The sequence below is a fragment of the Canis lupus genome, chromosome 13, assembly GCF_011100685.1.
Source record: "Canis lupus familiaris isolate Mischka breed German Shepherd chromosome 13, alternate assembly UU_Cfam_GSD_1.0, whole genome shotgun sequence".
NCBI classification, from domain to species: Eukaryota; Metazoa; Chordata; class Mammalia; order Carnivora; family Canidae; genus Canis; species Canis lupus.
This window is the reverse complement of record NC_049234.1, coordinates 42,156,915-42,171,828: the sequence shown is the minus strand read 5'-3', so window position 1 is coordinate 42,171,828 and position 14,914 is coordinate 42,156,915. Positions and strand designations below refer to the sequence as shown.

Below are 14,914 nucleotides of genomic sequence, written 5' to 3'. Positions count from 1 at the left end.
GAGGAAGAGCAAGGCTGATAAATTAGGATCAGACTGAATGACTGGGAGAAAGACAGAAATCAAGGTAAGGGAAATAGCCAGGTTGCACAGTGTACTTACCTGTGGCATCATGGGCCTTAGGATTTTGCTCTAAGTCTGATGGGAATCCATTAGAAGAGCTGTGTGTTGAGGGGACAGGTAAATTCTGCTGTGATTTAGACATTTTAAAGTTGTAAAGGGTTTCCCATTATTTGAGTAGAGAAGTGTATTCGTTTTCTAGGGTGGCCAAAACCAAGCACCATAGACTGGGAAGAAAAGAAAGAAGAAAAGGAAAAGAAAGAAAAGAAAAGAAAAAAAGAAGGAAGGAAAGAAAGAAAGAAGAAAGAAAGAAAGAAAGAAAGAAAGAAAGAAAGAAAGAAAGAAAGAAAGAAAGAAAGAAAGAAAGAAAGAAAGAAAGAAAGAAAGAAGAAAGAAGAAAGAAGAAAGAAAGAAAGAAAGAAAGAAAGAAAGAAAGAAAGAAAGAAAGAAAGAAAGAAGGAAGGAAGGAAGGAAAGAAGGAAAAAAGTGAAATAAGTCAATCAGAGAAGGACAAACATTATATGGTCTCATTCATTTGAGGAATATAAAAAATAGTGAAAAAGAATAAAGGGGAAAGGAGAAAAAATGAGTGCAAAATATCAGAAAGGGAGACAGAATATGAAAGACTCCTAACTCTGGGAAACGAACTAGGGGTGGTCAAAGGGGAGGTGGGCAGGGGGTGGGGGTGACTGGGTGATGGGCACTGAGGGGGGCACTTGACGGGATGAGCACTGGGTGTTATTCTGTATGTTGGCAAATTGAACACCAATAAAAAATAAATGTATAAAAAAAAGAAAAAAGAAAAAGAAATTTAGTTTTCACAGTTCTGGAAGCTAGATGTCCAAGATCAAGGTGTTTTCAGGTTAGGTTTCTTTTGATATCTCTTTCTTCATATAAATGACCACCTTCTCCTTGTGTCTTCGCATCATCTTACCTCTGTACCTTGTGTGTCCAAATTTTCTCTTCCTATGAGGATGCCAGTCAAGTTGGGTTCAAACCCTCCCAGAATGACCTCATTTTAATTTAATTACCTCTTTAAAGATCCAATCTCTCAATAAAGTCACATTTTAAGGTTCTGAAGGTTAAGATTTCAACATATGAATTTTTGGGGAACACCATTCAGCCCAGAGGAATAAAATTCAATGCAAGGATTAAAATGGAGAGGTCATTTAGAAGGCTTAATGTACTAGTCAAAGGTAAAATGATGCTACTTGGACTACACAGAGGTCATGAGAATTGTTCATTGAATAAGTTATATAAAAAAAAACAGAATTAAGTGGCTCACCAATATTATTTCATGAAATCCTCTAACAGCATTTTAGGTCTGCTACTGTTTCCCCCATGTTGACTGTAATATATACATAAGGTCACACAGCTAGCAATTCAGGAGCTAGAACTCAAATGTTAGATGTGTCTGATTCCAAAGATCACACTCGATACTCTCTGGCATGCTTCATAAAGGTTCAGTGTTATCCTCTCAGAAATATTTAATAATACACGTGTAGAAATTATCTTAATTGGAAGGTCTTTGAGCATAGAATCAAAAGAGTGCGATTACACATTCCTTCCTAAAGAGATTTACCTTGCCTTTGTACAGAACACATATTAGTTGTAACTAGCCTTGAATGGAGGCTTCTTGTTTCCTAGCCATTTATTTAGTCTCTATTACTTATTGGGCTCTGTACTAAATTCTTTGAGGAGTCAGGAGAAATAGCTCTATTTACTTTGAAGGAATGTCCCATCATGTTTAGAAAGATGATATGCACATAAAATATGGCATTTGCTGGGTATCAAATGAGTTAGTTGACAAATAGTACTAGAGGACTTTAAAAGTGGGAAATGACTCCAACTTTGGAAGAGTAAAAATGGATGAGGCTTAACCTCTAAGAATCTGTAAAAATCCAATCAATAAAAAAAGCAATGCCTAATAAGTCCAAATTTACAAAAGTAGACAACTGTATTTTCTTTTCTGTCTAGGTAAGAAAACATCTTCTCGTATGAAATCCTGTACAAAAATTCATCCTAGAGTTTAGGCAAGAAGGATTGCTATTATCTACTCAGAGAGCATCCTGTGTTTTGCCTCCCTAGCAGTCCTCATAGTTATATTTTGTTGTTTAACACCCGCATCACTGTTAACTGGCAAGCATCATTAAAGCAGGGACAGATAAGATTTGCTCTCATTCTTTTTTGACTTCTCTAGCACATAGAAAATATTGTGGGCAAAAAGTCAGTAGATTAGGTTAAAAGTCATAAAAAGTAGCAAGAATGGTAATCAAATAAGACATTTGTGAAAAAGCAAAGAATTTGGAGATTACTTTTGCAAGCCATAAGAAAATATAGAGGGTGCCTGGGGGCTCAGTCGGTTTAGCGTCCAACTGTCCAACTCTTGATTTCAGCTCAGGTCATAATCTCAGGTTTGTGAGACAGAGCCCCATGTTGGGCTCTGCACTGAGCACAGAGTCTGTTTAAGATTTTTCTCTCTCCCTCCGCACCTCCCCTGCACATACACATTCTCTCTCTCTAAAAAAAAAAAAAAAAAAAAAAAAGAGAGAGAGAGAGAACAAGAACAAGAAAATGAAAATACCAGATAATATTGTACATCCTATTTTCTAAGATTTTTGTTTTCTGTTATGGCTTCACCAAAAATAATGGATGACTTCTCATATTAATAAATAACATTGGTATTAAGTCATCATCATTATAATGGCTATCTAATACTTTATTGCATGATTCTATCATAATTCATGATAGAATATTCTATAATAATATATCTATGAATTTCAATGAATTCATATTCATAATGCCCTATTGTTTAACATTTAGTCTCTGATTTTTTTTTTCTGATTCTTTCTTTTTACAAAATATGCTACATTATACATGGTCGTATATGTGTGGTCCTTGGTAAATACTATCAGGATTCCCTCTAGAAACTATACAGCAAAACATCCTTGCATTTCAGGAAACAAGAACAATTTCCATATTCTGAGACTTCCTCCACTTTCTGGTTTGCAGGATTTTTGTTGTTTGGTTGGTATGGGGTTTGTTTTTTTTTATTTTTTAAGTAGGTTTTGCAGCATTATTTAGTATTCAGTGGTCATGGATATTTGAAGAATAATTTCTCTCTTTGAAAGTATTCCTCCAACATCTACAAACAAATACCAGCGTGTTCTCTCTCTGAAGGAAAACACAAAGCAGAAAGGAATTAAATGCTGCACAAATTCCGAAACTATGGAAATGTAACAATAGAGAAAACAAGTAGAAAGTTTTTAAGCCATCCGATGACTTTAGCAGCTGGTAGATCCAACCATGCCTATTTTTGCACAGAATGAAAAAGACACAGCAGGTTCCTTTGGAACATCAAACTGAGAAAATTGACTACAGCTTTAACAGCCTTAAAAGAATTTTTTGGCAGAATGAATAAGTATGCATAATTGAGAAAAATACCCCAATCTGTAGGGGGAAAAAATAGATATAAAAAGAGGCTAAACAAGAATGTTGCTGCCTGTTCTTTTCACAACAATCTTCCACCTGTCTCTGACTGCTGTATTTAGGGAACAGAGATTTAGAGCTATAAAAGAATAGGAAGTGGGAGAGTTTAGGATGGAGGAGTCTGGGGCTGTGTAAAGAGCACAAAGGATTTAGAGGCAGGAAATTTGACTGACAGGCAATTATGGGTGAGCTGGGAAGTCTGGAAGCCTGGTCTTCTTCCCCAACTCAGCTACTTACTTATTCTGGGACCCAGGGCAGAGAATGTCTCTCCTCTCTGGCTCCGTTTCCACATCGTGGAGAGAATATCACATGAGTGGCTCACTTTCTTAGTGCCTAATTCATATTACTTTTTCATTAAATATCAGCCATTATTTTATACTATAACTAAACGTGTAAACTTAGGCAAGTCACTTCACTTTTTTGTCTCAATTTCTCCAACTGCAAGATGAATCACTTAGACAATGTGGTAACGTGAAGTCACCTACGTTTAAAGGTCTATGCTCCTATGAGAACAATCACAAAAAAAAAAAAAAAAAAAAAAAAAAAAAAAAAAAAAAAAAAAAAAAACACTGGAGGCTACTATCAGAGTTAGTTTGGGGATGATGTGAACCCAACAAAGTGAATATAAATGAAGAAGCCACGTAGGGCGGAAAAGGAGAGAAGAGAAATTAGAAAAAGTTACCTTTACAAATAGAGAGGGGTTTTATATTTACATTTATCAATTCATACCACACTTACATAAAATTATATATATTACATAAGAATAAAGCTACAATGGGGCACCTGAGTGGCTCAGTCAGTTGAGTGTCCGACCCTTGATTTCGGCTCAGATGATGATCAAGCCCACATTGGGCTCCATGCTTGAGATTCTCTCTCTCTCTCTCTCTGCCTCTGCCCCTTCCACACTCTCTGTAAAATAAGTAAATCTTAAAAAAAAGAAGAAGAAGAAAGCTACTACAAAAGAATCATTTGTTCATTTCAAGAATAGTGGGTTTTCCCCCCCAACCTCCTTTCTTCCAATGTAAAGAGTTCTCATAAATGCGATCTGCAAACATTTAATGGTCCTTATGGTTTTTTTTTCTCTTAAGTACAGAATACTGTAATTTCAGAACATAATTTTGTCCATCCTAAATATAAGACCATGATTCATTTGAAATTTAAAAATGGCTCCATGTCGCTGGCTTTTAGTCAAGTTATAATTTCAACTTTAAATAGATGTTTCTTAACTTTGAGTTTTAGTTTCAAGGAATCCCTAAAAAGCACAATTTTTTTTGCATATGTAACAGACATCTTTTTAGGAAAAGGTTCACAGCATTCAGAAAGATGCTCAAGGGCAACTCCTTTGCCAAAAATGTTAAGAATCATTGATAAACTGAACTATTTCTTTTAACTATGACCATAGTTATTTACTGAATCATCAGAGGCTGTCCAGTGCCTATCAGAGTACACACCAAATAAATATTATAGAATTAATAAATTGAATAAATGATTAATATTACTTGGCAAAGGAGGTCTTCCTTGACTGTCCTGTATGAACTAAATCCCAGATCTCTCATAATCTCCATTATTTTTCTCTACAGCACTCATAGTTAATCTGATATATCATATATTTATATATACCGTCTGATATACCACACACCCACACACACACACCATCTGATATACTATAATTAGACACATGTAAGTCATCTTTCTCCTACAATTAGAATGTAAGCTCTATAAAAGCAGGTATGTTGTATGTTTTGTTTTTTCACTGCGAAATTCCCAAGGCCCATATACGCACCCAATAAATGGTTGTTGTATGGATATTTAATCAGATAATTCACTTTACCCCAATTTCTTCTCTAAATTTTTTGAACTTAGAAGTTCGAATCTCTCTTTTACACATCAGCTTTCTTTTAACTTCTAGTCTTAATATCTGTCAGTTGCAAACTTAATGAGTATATTTTCTGCCCGGTTCAATAATAAAAATCTTTCAGCAGAATTGGGGTAAGGATCTATCATGCCACCTCTAGCTGGATCTAGATATGTGTAATAAGTTCTTTGATATCAAAAATCCATCACTTTTGGGGGTGCATGGTCAGGCAACTGACTCTTGATTTTGGTTCAGGTCATGATTTCAGCATCATGAGATCAAGCTCCGCCTCAGGCTCTGTGCTGAGTGTGGAGCCTACCTACGATTTTCTCTCCCTCTCCCCACCTCCCTATCATGTACATAATCTCTCTGTTAAAAAAAAAAAAAGGAAAGAAAAAGAAAAAGAAAAGAAAAGAAAAGAAAAGAAAAGAAAAGAAAAGAAAAGAGAGAGAAACAGAGAGAGAGAGAGAGAGACCTGGATGGCTCAGTGGTTGAGAGCCTGCCTCTGATTCAGGGTGTGGTCCTGGAGTCCTGGGATCGAGTACCACATCAGGATCCCCTCAGGGAGCCTGCTTCTCCCTCTGCTTGTGTCTCTGCCTCTCTCTCTGTGTCTCTCATGAATAAATTAAAAAAAAAATCTTAAAAATATATGTATGAGGACTAAAGGTAGGTGGAAGGAATGGTTAATTTTTCTGTTTAGTATGTGGTAGGGACTCTACTTGGGGCTTCCTCATTTGTAGCTTTATTCTTTATTTTCATGCTAATAAGAGCCTTATAAAACAGATACTATATCTTTATTTTTTCAGATAGTCAGAAGCTTGTATTTGAATTCTTTCATTGCCAGTACTGATTGTAATCTTAAACAATCATTCTGAGCTGCTATTTCTTTATAAATAAAAAGAGGAACATAGCACCTAATGCCTTTTAAAAGAGTGGCAATGAAAATTTAATGAGAATATGTATGTGAATTTATGAGCTCCAGCTATTATTTTATTTTATAGTGTACACATTTGGACTTTGAAAATCAGCGTTATTAACCTTGAGCACAACAAAACTTGTCAATATGTAGATCATATTTGTTGCTCTCTCCATTAAAAAAATTAAGGTATAAACAATTATATATTGTGATTACCCAATATAATCACTGGAAATAGAAACTACTAAAGAATACAGAGGAATCTATAATACTCAGTTTCCTTCTTCAAGCCCTTCACTCAAATAATTGATTAGATACTTCAAATGTGTATATCAAGACCTTCCTTTAGAGGAATGTCTATGTCTAAACCTTATAAAGTATACTTTAATATCTTAGTTTTGGGGTGTGAAAACTAAAATTGAGTAAATGAACTTGCTCAAAGTTACAATTACAGGTGAAGATGAGATTCAAACCTATATCTGTCAGAAATCAAAATCCATGTTTAACCCTGAGGCTCTTCTATGCTTTAGGTTTTTCTTGGACCTTCCCTCTCAATACAAGTCTAAAGTTTCTCAACAGCCTGGCCATGGAACATTACTGGGTATAGAATTTCCTAAATTAAACTTCCCACAGTTTACTGATCTAGTAGGTTTTTAGTCAGTGATTCTTAAATCAGGCAACGTACAATCTAGCAGATAAAAAGGAGCTCTGAAGAACGGTACAAGCAAAAGATTTTTATAGGCCAAGGTGAGCAGGAACAAGGAAGTTATACTTGGCATTTGCTGATTGGTTACAGCAAGGTAACTTCCCTTATATGAAGCAAAATGGAAGTCTGGGAGCCAGGTCAGGTAATGTATGCTGAGCAGGTAACCCTTGATTGGTTGATCTAGGCCTCTCCTTTCTGGTAAAGCAGAGCACAGAAAGTTAAGTTTTGGTTTAGTTTAGCATGAGATATTCCATCTTTTTTTTTTATTATTATTTATTTATTTATTTATTTATTTATTTATGGCTTGGGGACAGAGGGAGGAGGAGACAGAGATACTCCAGCAGACTCCCCACTGATGAAGAGCTTGACATGGGGCTGGATCCCATGATTCTGAGATCACGACCTGAGCCAAGAATCAAAAGTCAGACACTTAACTGACTAAGCCACCCAGGCATCCCGAGACTCCATCTTGAACCTAATCTGTTACGTAACACCTATGGCCTTTCCTCCACATAACAATGACTCCTTTCAAGAAAAATTTATCTTTGTTACTCTGAGGTAGCACTCGATGAATGTTCCACAGTGGATGCTGTATTCGTCAGCTAGGATCCGCTGTAACAAAATACCACAGACCAAACAACTTGAAAGGACACTGTTGACCTTTTCCAACGATAAACTCATCCTCTTTAACAACACACTTTTGTTTCTGATCTCCTTAACCCAGAAGATGGCAGACAATCAACCTAAAGTGTTTTAACACCAAACTGATATTTCTGCTTGATTCTGTTGTCTTTCTCAAGCCTGGCATGAAAACAATCATGAAATTCTTCAGTTCTACTTCCTTATCATGTCTCAAATTATTCCTATTCTCTTTATTACTGATGCCAATATGGTAGTCCATAACTCTGCTTATTAGAGGTCTTCAGACCAATCTCCCAACCTTCATTCTCCTCTTTACCCCCAATAACCATTTATCAGGGAGGACTTCTTTAAAAATGAAAACCCAGGTGACTTTATAATAAGTGATGTGAGACTCCAGCAATTTCATTTTCTGCCAAAAATCCCACCAAAACAACAATAAAATGGAGTGAAAATAATATTTGATGAAATAATAAAATCACAAATCATATAATATGAAGAATAACTGCCAAAGAGACTAAAGTTTGTGAAATTTAAACTTATAAAATCTAGGGCTTCAACATCCCTGTAATACAAAGTTTTCAGGGAAAAGATTATTCTAAAGTAAGTGAAGATGCCTAGCAAGGCACTAAATTTATTTTACTTGGAATTAATGAGAGAAGGTTAACAGGTTAATGGTGCAATTCTATTTTGAAAAAAGAATAATAAAATATTAGATATGCAAATTATATCTTTTTACAGGTGGGCCATAGAAAAAGCTGGAGACATCTCTATAATTACCCAGTTTTACGATGAATGTCCTGGGTAAACTCATTATACTCTAAATGGATGGTCCTTATTTTCTCCCTTCCTACAAAGTCATAAACAGGATCTCAGGAAAAGCAGGGGCTGTCCCGAGAAGTCCCCCTCTTTTGGGTTTGTGGAGCCAACTCCAATGTATGGGAGAGGGTGGTTCCACTCACACCAACAAGCAATGCTCTGGACCCCAGCTGTGTGTCCTACAACTCAAATTGGTTCTGACACAATCCACCCAGAGACAGCATCGGATTCCACAGGGTAAGGGCTCAGTCCTACAAGTCTGCCCTCCTACCCCAACTTCAGACGCCAGTCACACATGAGCCCAGGTTGTTACCTGTCCTGCCCAACTAGCTATAAATCAGAGGTTCCCACAACCATCTTCTTTGGTCAATCAACTTGCTAGAGTGGCTCACAAAACTCAAACACATTTTGTTTACTGATCACCAGCTTATTATAAAAGGATATAACTCAGAAACAGCCAAAGGAAAGAGAAGCAAGATACTGGGAAAAGGCACGGGACTTCTCTCCAGGCAGGTCACTCTGAGCACCTCCACGGTCCTAGTACCCTTGTCCCTTTGGGTTTCTATGGAGGCTTCATTATGTAAATATGATTGATTAAATCACTGGCCATGAGAGATTGATTCAACCTCTCGAGCCCCTCTCCCACCCTGGACATCTGGGGGGTGAGACTTAAAGTCCCAACCTTCTAATCAACTGGTCAGTTCCCTGGAAAACAACCCATTTTTACTTGTAGTCCCAAGTCGCCTCACTAACATAACAAAAGACACCCTTACAGTTTTCCCCACTTGGGAAAGTCCAAGAGTTTCAGGAGCTTGGTGCTGAAAATGAGGACAAAGACCAAATATATATTTGATCCCTGAACTAAGTTTCATATCATAGCACAACAGAAAGACTGCACTGATTTTAGAAATTTGCAGTTGTACTAACCTCTTTGCCAGCAGGTTATCTTTGTGTTAGAAAGGGGAAAAATTCTAAGTCACAAGAAGCTCTGCACCTGCCAATTTTTGTTATCTAAAGAGAATGACGCGCCAGGAGAGATGAAAAAGAAAGAAAAACAAAAAAAGCAAAAACCTGCATGGCTTCCTTCTAACTTTCAACTTACAGGGATCTGAATCAAGTGTTGATGAGAAAGTTCCCACAGACCACAGAAGGAAGCTCAAGCTGTCTGTGATAACTGCTCATTCTCCAGGCATATTTTGCATTATTTATGGAAGAATAAATTATCTGATCTCAGAAGGACAACCTCAACTCAAATACAAGTAGTAATTTAGAAACATCTATGTAAAATTAACCATACAAAAAAAAAAGTCACAAAATAAAAGCAGTTCAGGAGATTTTGAGAAAAAAAACTTGTACATAACTAATAAAAATGGTGGCTAGCAGTTTTTGAACTAAAACATGACATAAAAGAAAACGGGACATCTATAAAAATAATAACTTAACTTTAAGCTGTAAGATATTAAGAAAGAAATTCCACAACAGAAGACATTCAAACAGTGGGATAGTTATTTGGCCAGCAAAAAAGGTGTGGGGAGGGGACTTCGAAAAACAAAGGTAAAAAAAATGTATTTATACATATTCTGGATTTACATGTGGCATTTCCAGCATGACGGTCTCATTTTTTTTTTCCATGTCCAGTGACAGTCACCAAAAAAACGTCTCAAGACCCTGAGCTGGGGCTGCACGGTCTTTTTTTAACCTACTCTTGACAGTTAACACATCATTTCCATTGCTTACTACTGGTCAAGAGCCACACGCCAAGTCTGCAAAGATTCAAGGGGAACAGACGTAGATGGAAAGCTAGCAAGGTCAGGACCGTGTGGGATGAAAGGATGCTTTTGGAAAATACAATCTGCTGCTGCAAGATACAGAAGGCCCACCCAGAATTTAAGTTTTTCACACATGGTGGACATTCATCAGCTATGTTTTACAGAGACAATGGAAAAGCATTACTTAAAACGAGTCATGTTAATGGAGATCAGTTAGAGAAGCTTCTACTATAAACTGATGACTCCATTTTTCAGAACAAAGAGAATGCAATGGAAAATATTTAAAATTAGTAGGTTGAGTCACAGAGATATAAGTATTTCCTTTAAGGTACAAATGCTACCCAAGGGCGTCTGGGTGGCTCAGTCAGTTAGGCGTCTGCCTTCAGGGCAGATTATGATCCCGGGGTCCTGGGATCCAGCCCCACTCTGGGCTCCATGCTCAGTGGGGAGTCTGCTTCTCCCTCTGCCCCTCCTCCCTGCTTGTGCACTCTCTCATTCTGGCTCACTCTCTCTCAAATAAATAAATTTAAAAAAAAAGATACAAATGCTATCAGCTACCACCAATAGAGCTCAGGATAATATGATCAGACAGTGAAGGTTAAAGAAGATTAGTTGTATAATCAAATGGTTAAGATTGAGGAAGCTGGAAAGAAATAAGGGCATGCACATTACTTTATTCTAGAGTGTAGAGTCCATAGATAATGTCTAAAATGACTACATTAAGATCCAGTATTCTCCAGAGCACACAAACTATGTATATAGTAAATTCCCTAGAATATTGAAATAGAATATCACCATGTATTTGTATCTGGAATATGAGAGAAATGTATTTTTCATGCATCTAATATAAATATCGAGAATTTTACATATAAAAATTATATAACAAATTTCATACCCATTAAGATCATGTTTTGGATTTTTTTCCTTTTTTTTTTTTAAGATTGTATTTATTTATTCATAAGAGACAGAGGGAGAGGCAGAGACACAGGCAGAGGGAGAAGCAGGCTCCCTGTGGGGAGCTCCCAGAGGGGAGCCTGAGCTAAGGGCAGATGCTCAACCACTGAGCCACTCAGGTGCCCTGGATTTTTTTTTCTTACCTATAATGGATATGATCAAAATATTTGAAGATTGCTGATAAATAGCTGTAAAGTAACCATTTAAAGATTATAAAGCTTAAAACATACACACATGCATATACACCAAAACATACATAGTGAGAAATTTTTTTAAAGGCACAATAAAGGGACACCCTGGGTGGTTCAGTGGTTGAGCATCTACCTTTGGTTCAGGGCATGACCCTGGGCTCCTGGGATTGAGTCCCACACATTGGGCTCCCCAGAGGGAGCCTGCTTCTCCCTCCACCTATGTCTCTGCCTCTCTCTCTGTGTGTGTCTTTCATGAATAAATAAATACAATCTTTAAAAAAAAAGGGCACAATAAAAAATATGGGAAAAATAAACTATAGGCATCGGTAGAAATTTTCCTGACATTTTAAGAGGTAAAAAAATTCACTTAATAAACAAAAAAAAATCTCTAAAAATGGCTCAAAACAAAACCCTAGGATACAATACATACAAGTGATGCAAAAACATTTAAAATGAGAACCAAGGCTTACTTACCAAGCAAGATTTAATTCACACTAAATTCCAGTGCATTGATTTTTTAGTGGCCACTTTATAATTTTAAGGAATTTAAGCCACAAAAAACATACCATAAAACTTTATGTACAAAAAAAAAAAAAAAAACAACTTTATGTACCAAAAATGAAAGTATGAAAAGGTATAAATCATAAACTGCAAAGAATACAAAGTATAAAAACATATTAATAATGAACCATTCAAAAATACTCTGAGGCAACTACTGCTCAAAACATTGTTAAAAATTTACAAAATATCTCAAGAATCGAATGCTTTAAAAATCTAACTATATTTATGGCATATAACCAAAATTCTAATCAGAGGATGATATAGTTAAGTAGGTAATTTATAAACAAAGAATGAAAATAAAATGAGTTAGGGCCACCTGGGTGGCTCAGGGGTTGAGTATCTGCCTTTGGCTCAGATCGTGACCCCGGGGTCCTGGAATCGAGTCTTACATCAGGCTCCCTGCATGGAGCCTGCTTCTCCCTCTGCCTGTGTCTCTGCCTCTCTCTGTGTCTCTCATGAATAAATGATTTTAAAAATCTTTTAAAAAATAAAAAATAAAATAAAATAAAACGGGTAAAATTCAGAACTTTAAGAAACACATCACTGAAGCCAAAGGAAAGCAGAACAAAAAATTGGTGAAGCAGAAAGGAGAACTTAATATTTTTTAGATTACCCCAAAAAAGTAAATAATCCAAAAACTGATTCTGATGAGAAAAATCAATAAAATAACTAGAATAATTGAGCTTCAGAAAAACTGTTTAATAAAAAAAAAAATGTTGGGGCACTTGGGTGGCTCAGTAATTGAGTGTCTGCCTTTGGCTCAGGTCGTGACACTGGGGTCCTGAGATCGAGTCCCATGTCAGGCTCCCTGCAGGGATCCTGCTTCTCCCTCTGCCTGTGTCTCTGCCTCTCTCTCTGTGTGTCTCTCATGAATAAATAAATAAAATCTTTAAAAAAGAGTCAAAATCCATAAAGCGGGAGAAATTCACAGATACAAATCCATTATAAAATCAATTACTTAAATTAACCACCACTATAAAATAAATTTGAAAAGTGAAATTATTATTTTCCCATAATATAAACTAAAGGTTACCTGATATTAAATAGCAATTTTCAAATTCTATTCTAGAGAATCTAGAAATTTGAGAATATCAAGTAGCTGTCCCTTAAGCAAGCGTCAGGCCTAAATAGTTACATAGTCTCCTTGTACTTTGAAAGAAGAGAAAATATTAATTCCCTCTAAATTGATCCAGACCATAAAGAGAAGTTAGCTCACCAATCTACTACGAGATCAGAATACTGATCCCAACCCAACAAAGGTTAGTTATATTCTGAAAAATAATCAGGCTAATTTCATGATTAAAAAAATGAATAATATATTAAAAATCTGAAATAGAAGATGAGCAAATTATTTTTTTAAGATTTTATTAATTTGACAGAGAGAGAGAGAGCACGCAGTGGGGGGAGCAGCAGGTAGAGGTGGAGGGAATAGCAGGCTTCCCGCTGGGCAGGGAGCCCAATGGAGGGCTCGATCCAAGACTGGGATCATGACCTGAGCCGAAGAAGGCAAACGATTACCAGACTGAGCTATCCGGGCTCTCCAAGATGAGCAAATTAACACCGGTAATGTATAAAATAGAGAGGCAAATAGCTCAATATTAGGAATTCATTAACAGAATTTGTAATATTCATTAAAAAAATGAAAACCTTACATTCACCTCCTTAGAAGCCATAAAGGTTATACGTACACTAATAAGAGACTGGTTACATAAATTATTGCAGAGTCATATGGGGGAAATGTCTGCAGTTATTAGAGAGATTAAGCGAGGGTTAGAGATATTCCAAATTTTGCATTACGTACTGTTAAGCGGTTTGAGGAGCAGCGCTGACTACAGAAGAACATGCATAGGATAATTGCCATTCATAGAAAATACAATATAAGACACTTTATCCAAACAGCATTTCCTGACTAGAGGAAGTAATCCCTTAATGGGGTAAATTAAACTACATAAAAATAAAATACTTCTGTGTAAAAAAAAAAAAAAAAAAAATTTACTATTGAGTCAAAAGAAAAAAAAATACCTGTGGAAAAATTTTACAATGCAGGATAAAAGGTTTCCCGACTATATCATGAGTTTTTTTCAAGAATCAAGAAGAGGCCAAAACTGGAGCACCCGTGTGGCTCAGTCAGTCAGGTTTCAGCTCAGCTCATGACCTCAGGTCTCAGGATCGAGGCCTACATGGGGCTCCCTGCTCAGAGGGAATCTGCTTGAGGCATCTCTCACAACCCCTCACCACCCTCCCCGCCCCACACTCTCTCTCTAAAATAAATTAATACATCTTTGAAAAGAAAAGGCCAACACTGATGTGAGAAACTAAGAAGAAAGGAAAATTAAGTTTCCTTGCTGCTTACAGCCCACTCACAAATCCTTCAAACAGGCAGAGGGACCTTCCTGTAGGCTCTCAGCTGCCTTGGTGTCAATACTTCACTAAGGGTGAAATCCTAGCCCAAACCCCAGGATCCTATGAGTCTACCTTAACATATAAAATTTCATTTGGAAGTTTCCATGATCTCTAACACCCCTAAGCTACATGTTGGCGATCATCCCTCAAGCCTGTGACCCACCGATATATATCTGAGGGGCCTCATGACCATGGTTTTATTAGACGGTAATAAATGACCATTTCCTAACAATAGCTAGCCCCCTCAAGGTTCTAGAAACTTCTTTCCAAAATTCTTTAGTGAATTGTGACATCTCTAACCCCCTCCCAACCTGAAAGTACACAATCTCCACCCCTTAGCTCTAGTGCAGCTCTTTCTGACTACAGCTCTGGTCCTCATGCTTTAATAAAATCACTTTTTTTTTTTTTTTTTTTGCATGAAAGACATCTCAAGAATTCTTTCTTGGTTGTCGGCTCTGAACCCCAACATCTTTCCTACATTGAAAACTATACAATTTCTAAAAGTGGGCACAGGACATGAAGAGGGATCACAGAAAAATCATCAGCTTATAACCC

General features: G+C 36.7%; 2 long non-coding RNA genes across 7 annotated transcripts in view; both read right to left on the bottom strand.

The window, feature by feature from the left end:
- The window catches only part of LOC111098608, a 231,158-nt gene extending 226,770 nt beyond the window's left edge, over nucleotides 1-4,388 (bottom strand). For all 6 annotated transcript variants that reach the window (XR_005368979.1, XR_005368984.1, XR_005368983.1 and 3 more), the window contains exon 1: nucleotides 4,330-4,388. This is a non-coding gene — a long non-coding RNA (uncharacterized LOC111098608). The remainder of the gene's footprint in view (nucleotides 1-4,329) is intronic.
- Nucleotides 4,389-4,396: 8 nt separating this feature from the next.
- On the bottom strand, nucleotides 4,397-14,596 carry LOC111098465. Its single transcript, XR_005368978.1, has 4 exons — nucleotides 14,523-14,596; nucleotides 13,979-14,146; nucleotides 7,003-7,218; nucleotides 4,397-4,455 (listed from the first exon to the last, which is right to left on the bottom strand). It is a non-coding gene; the product is annotated as an uncharacterized LOC111098465 (long non-coding RNA).
- Nucleotides 14,597-14,914: the final 318 nt, after the last annotated feature.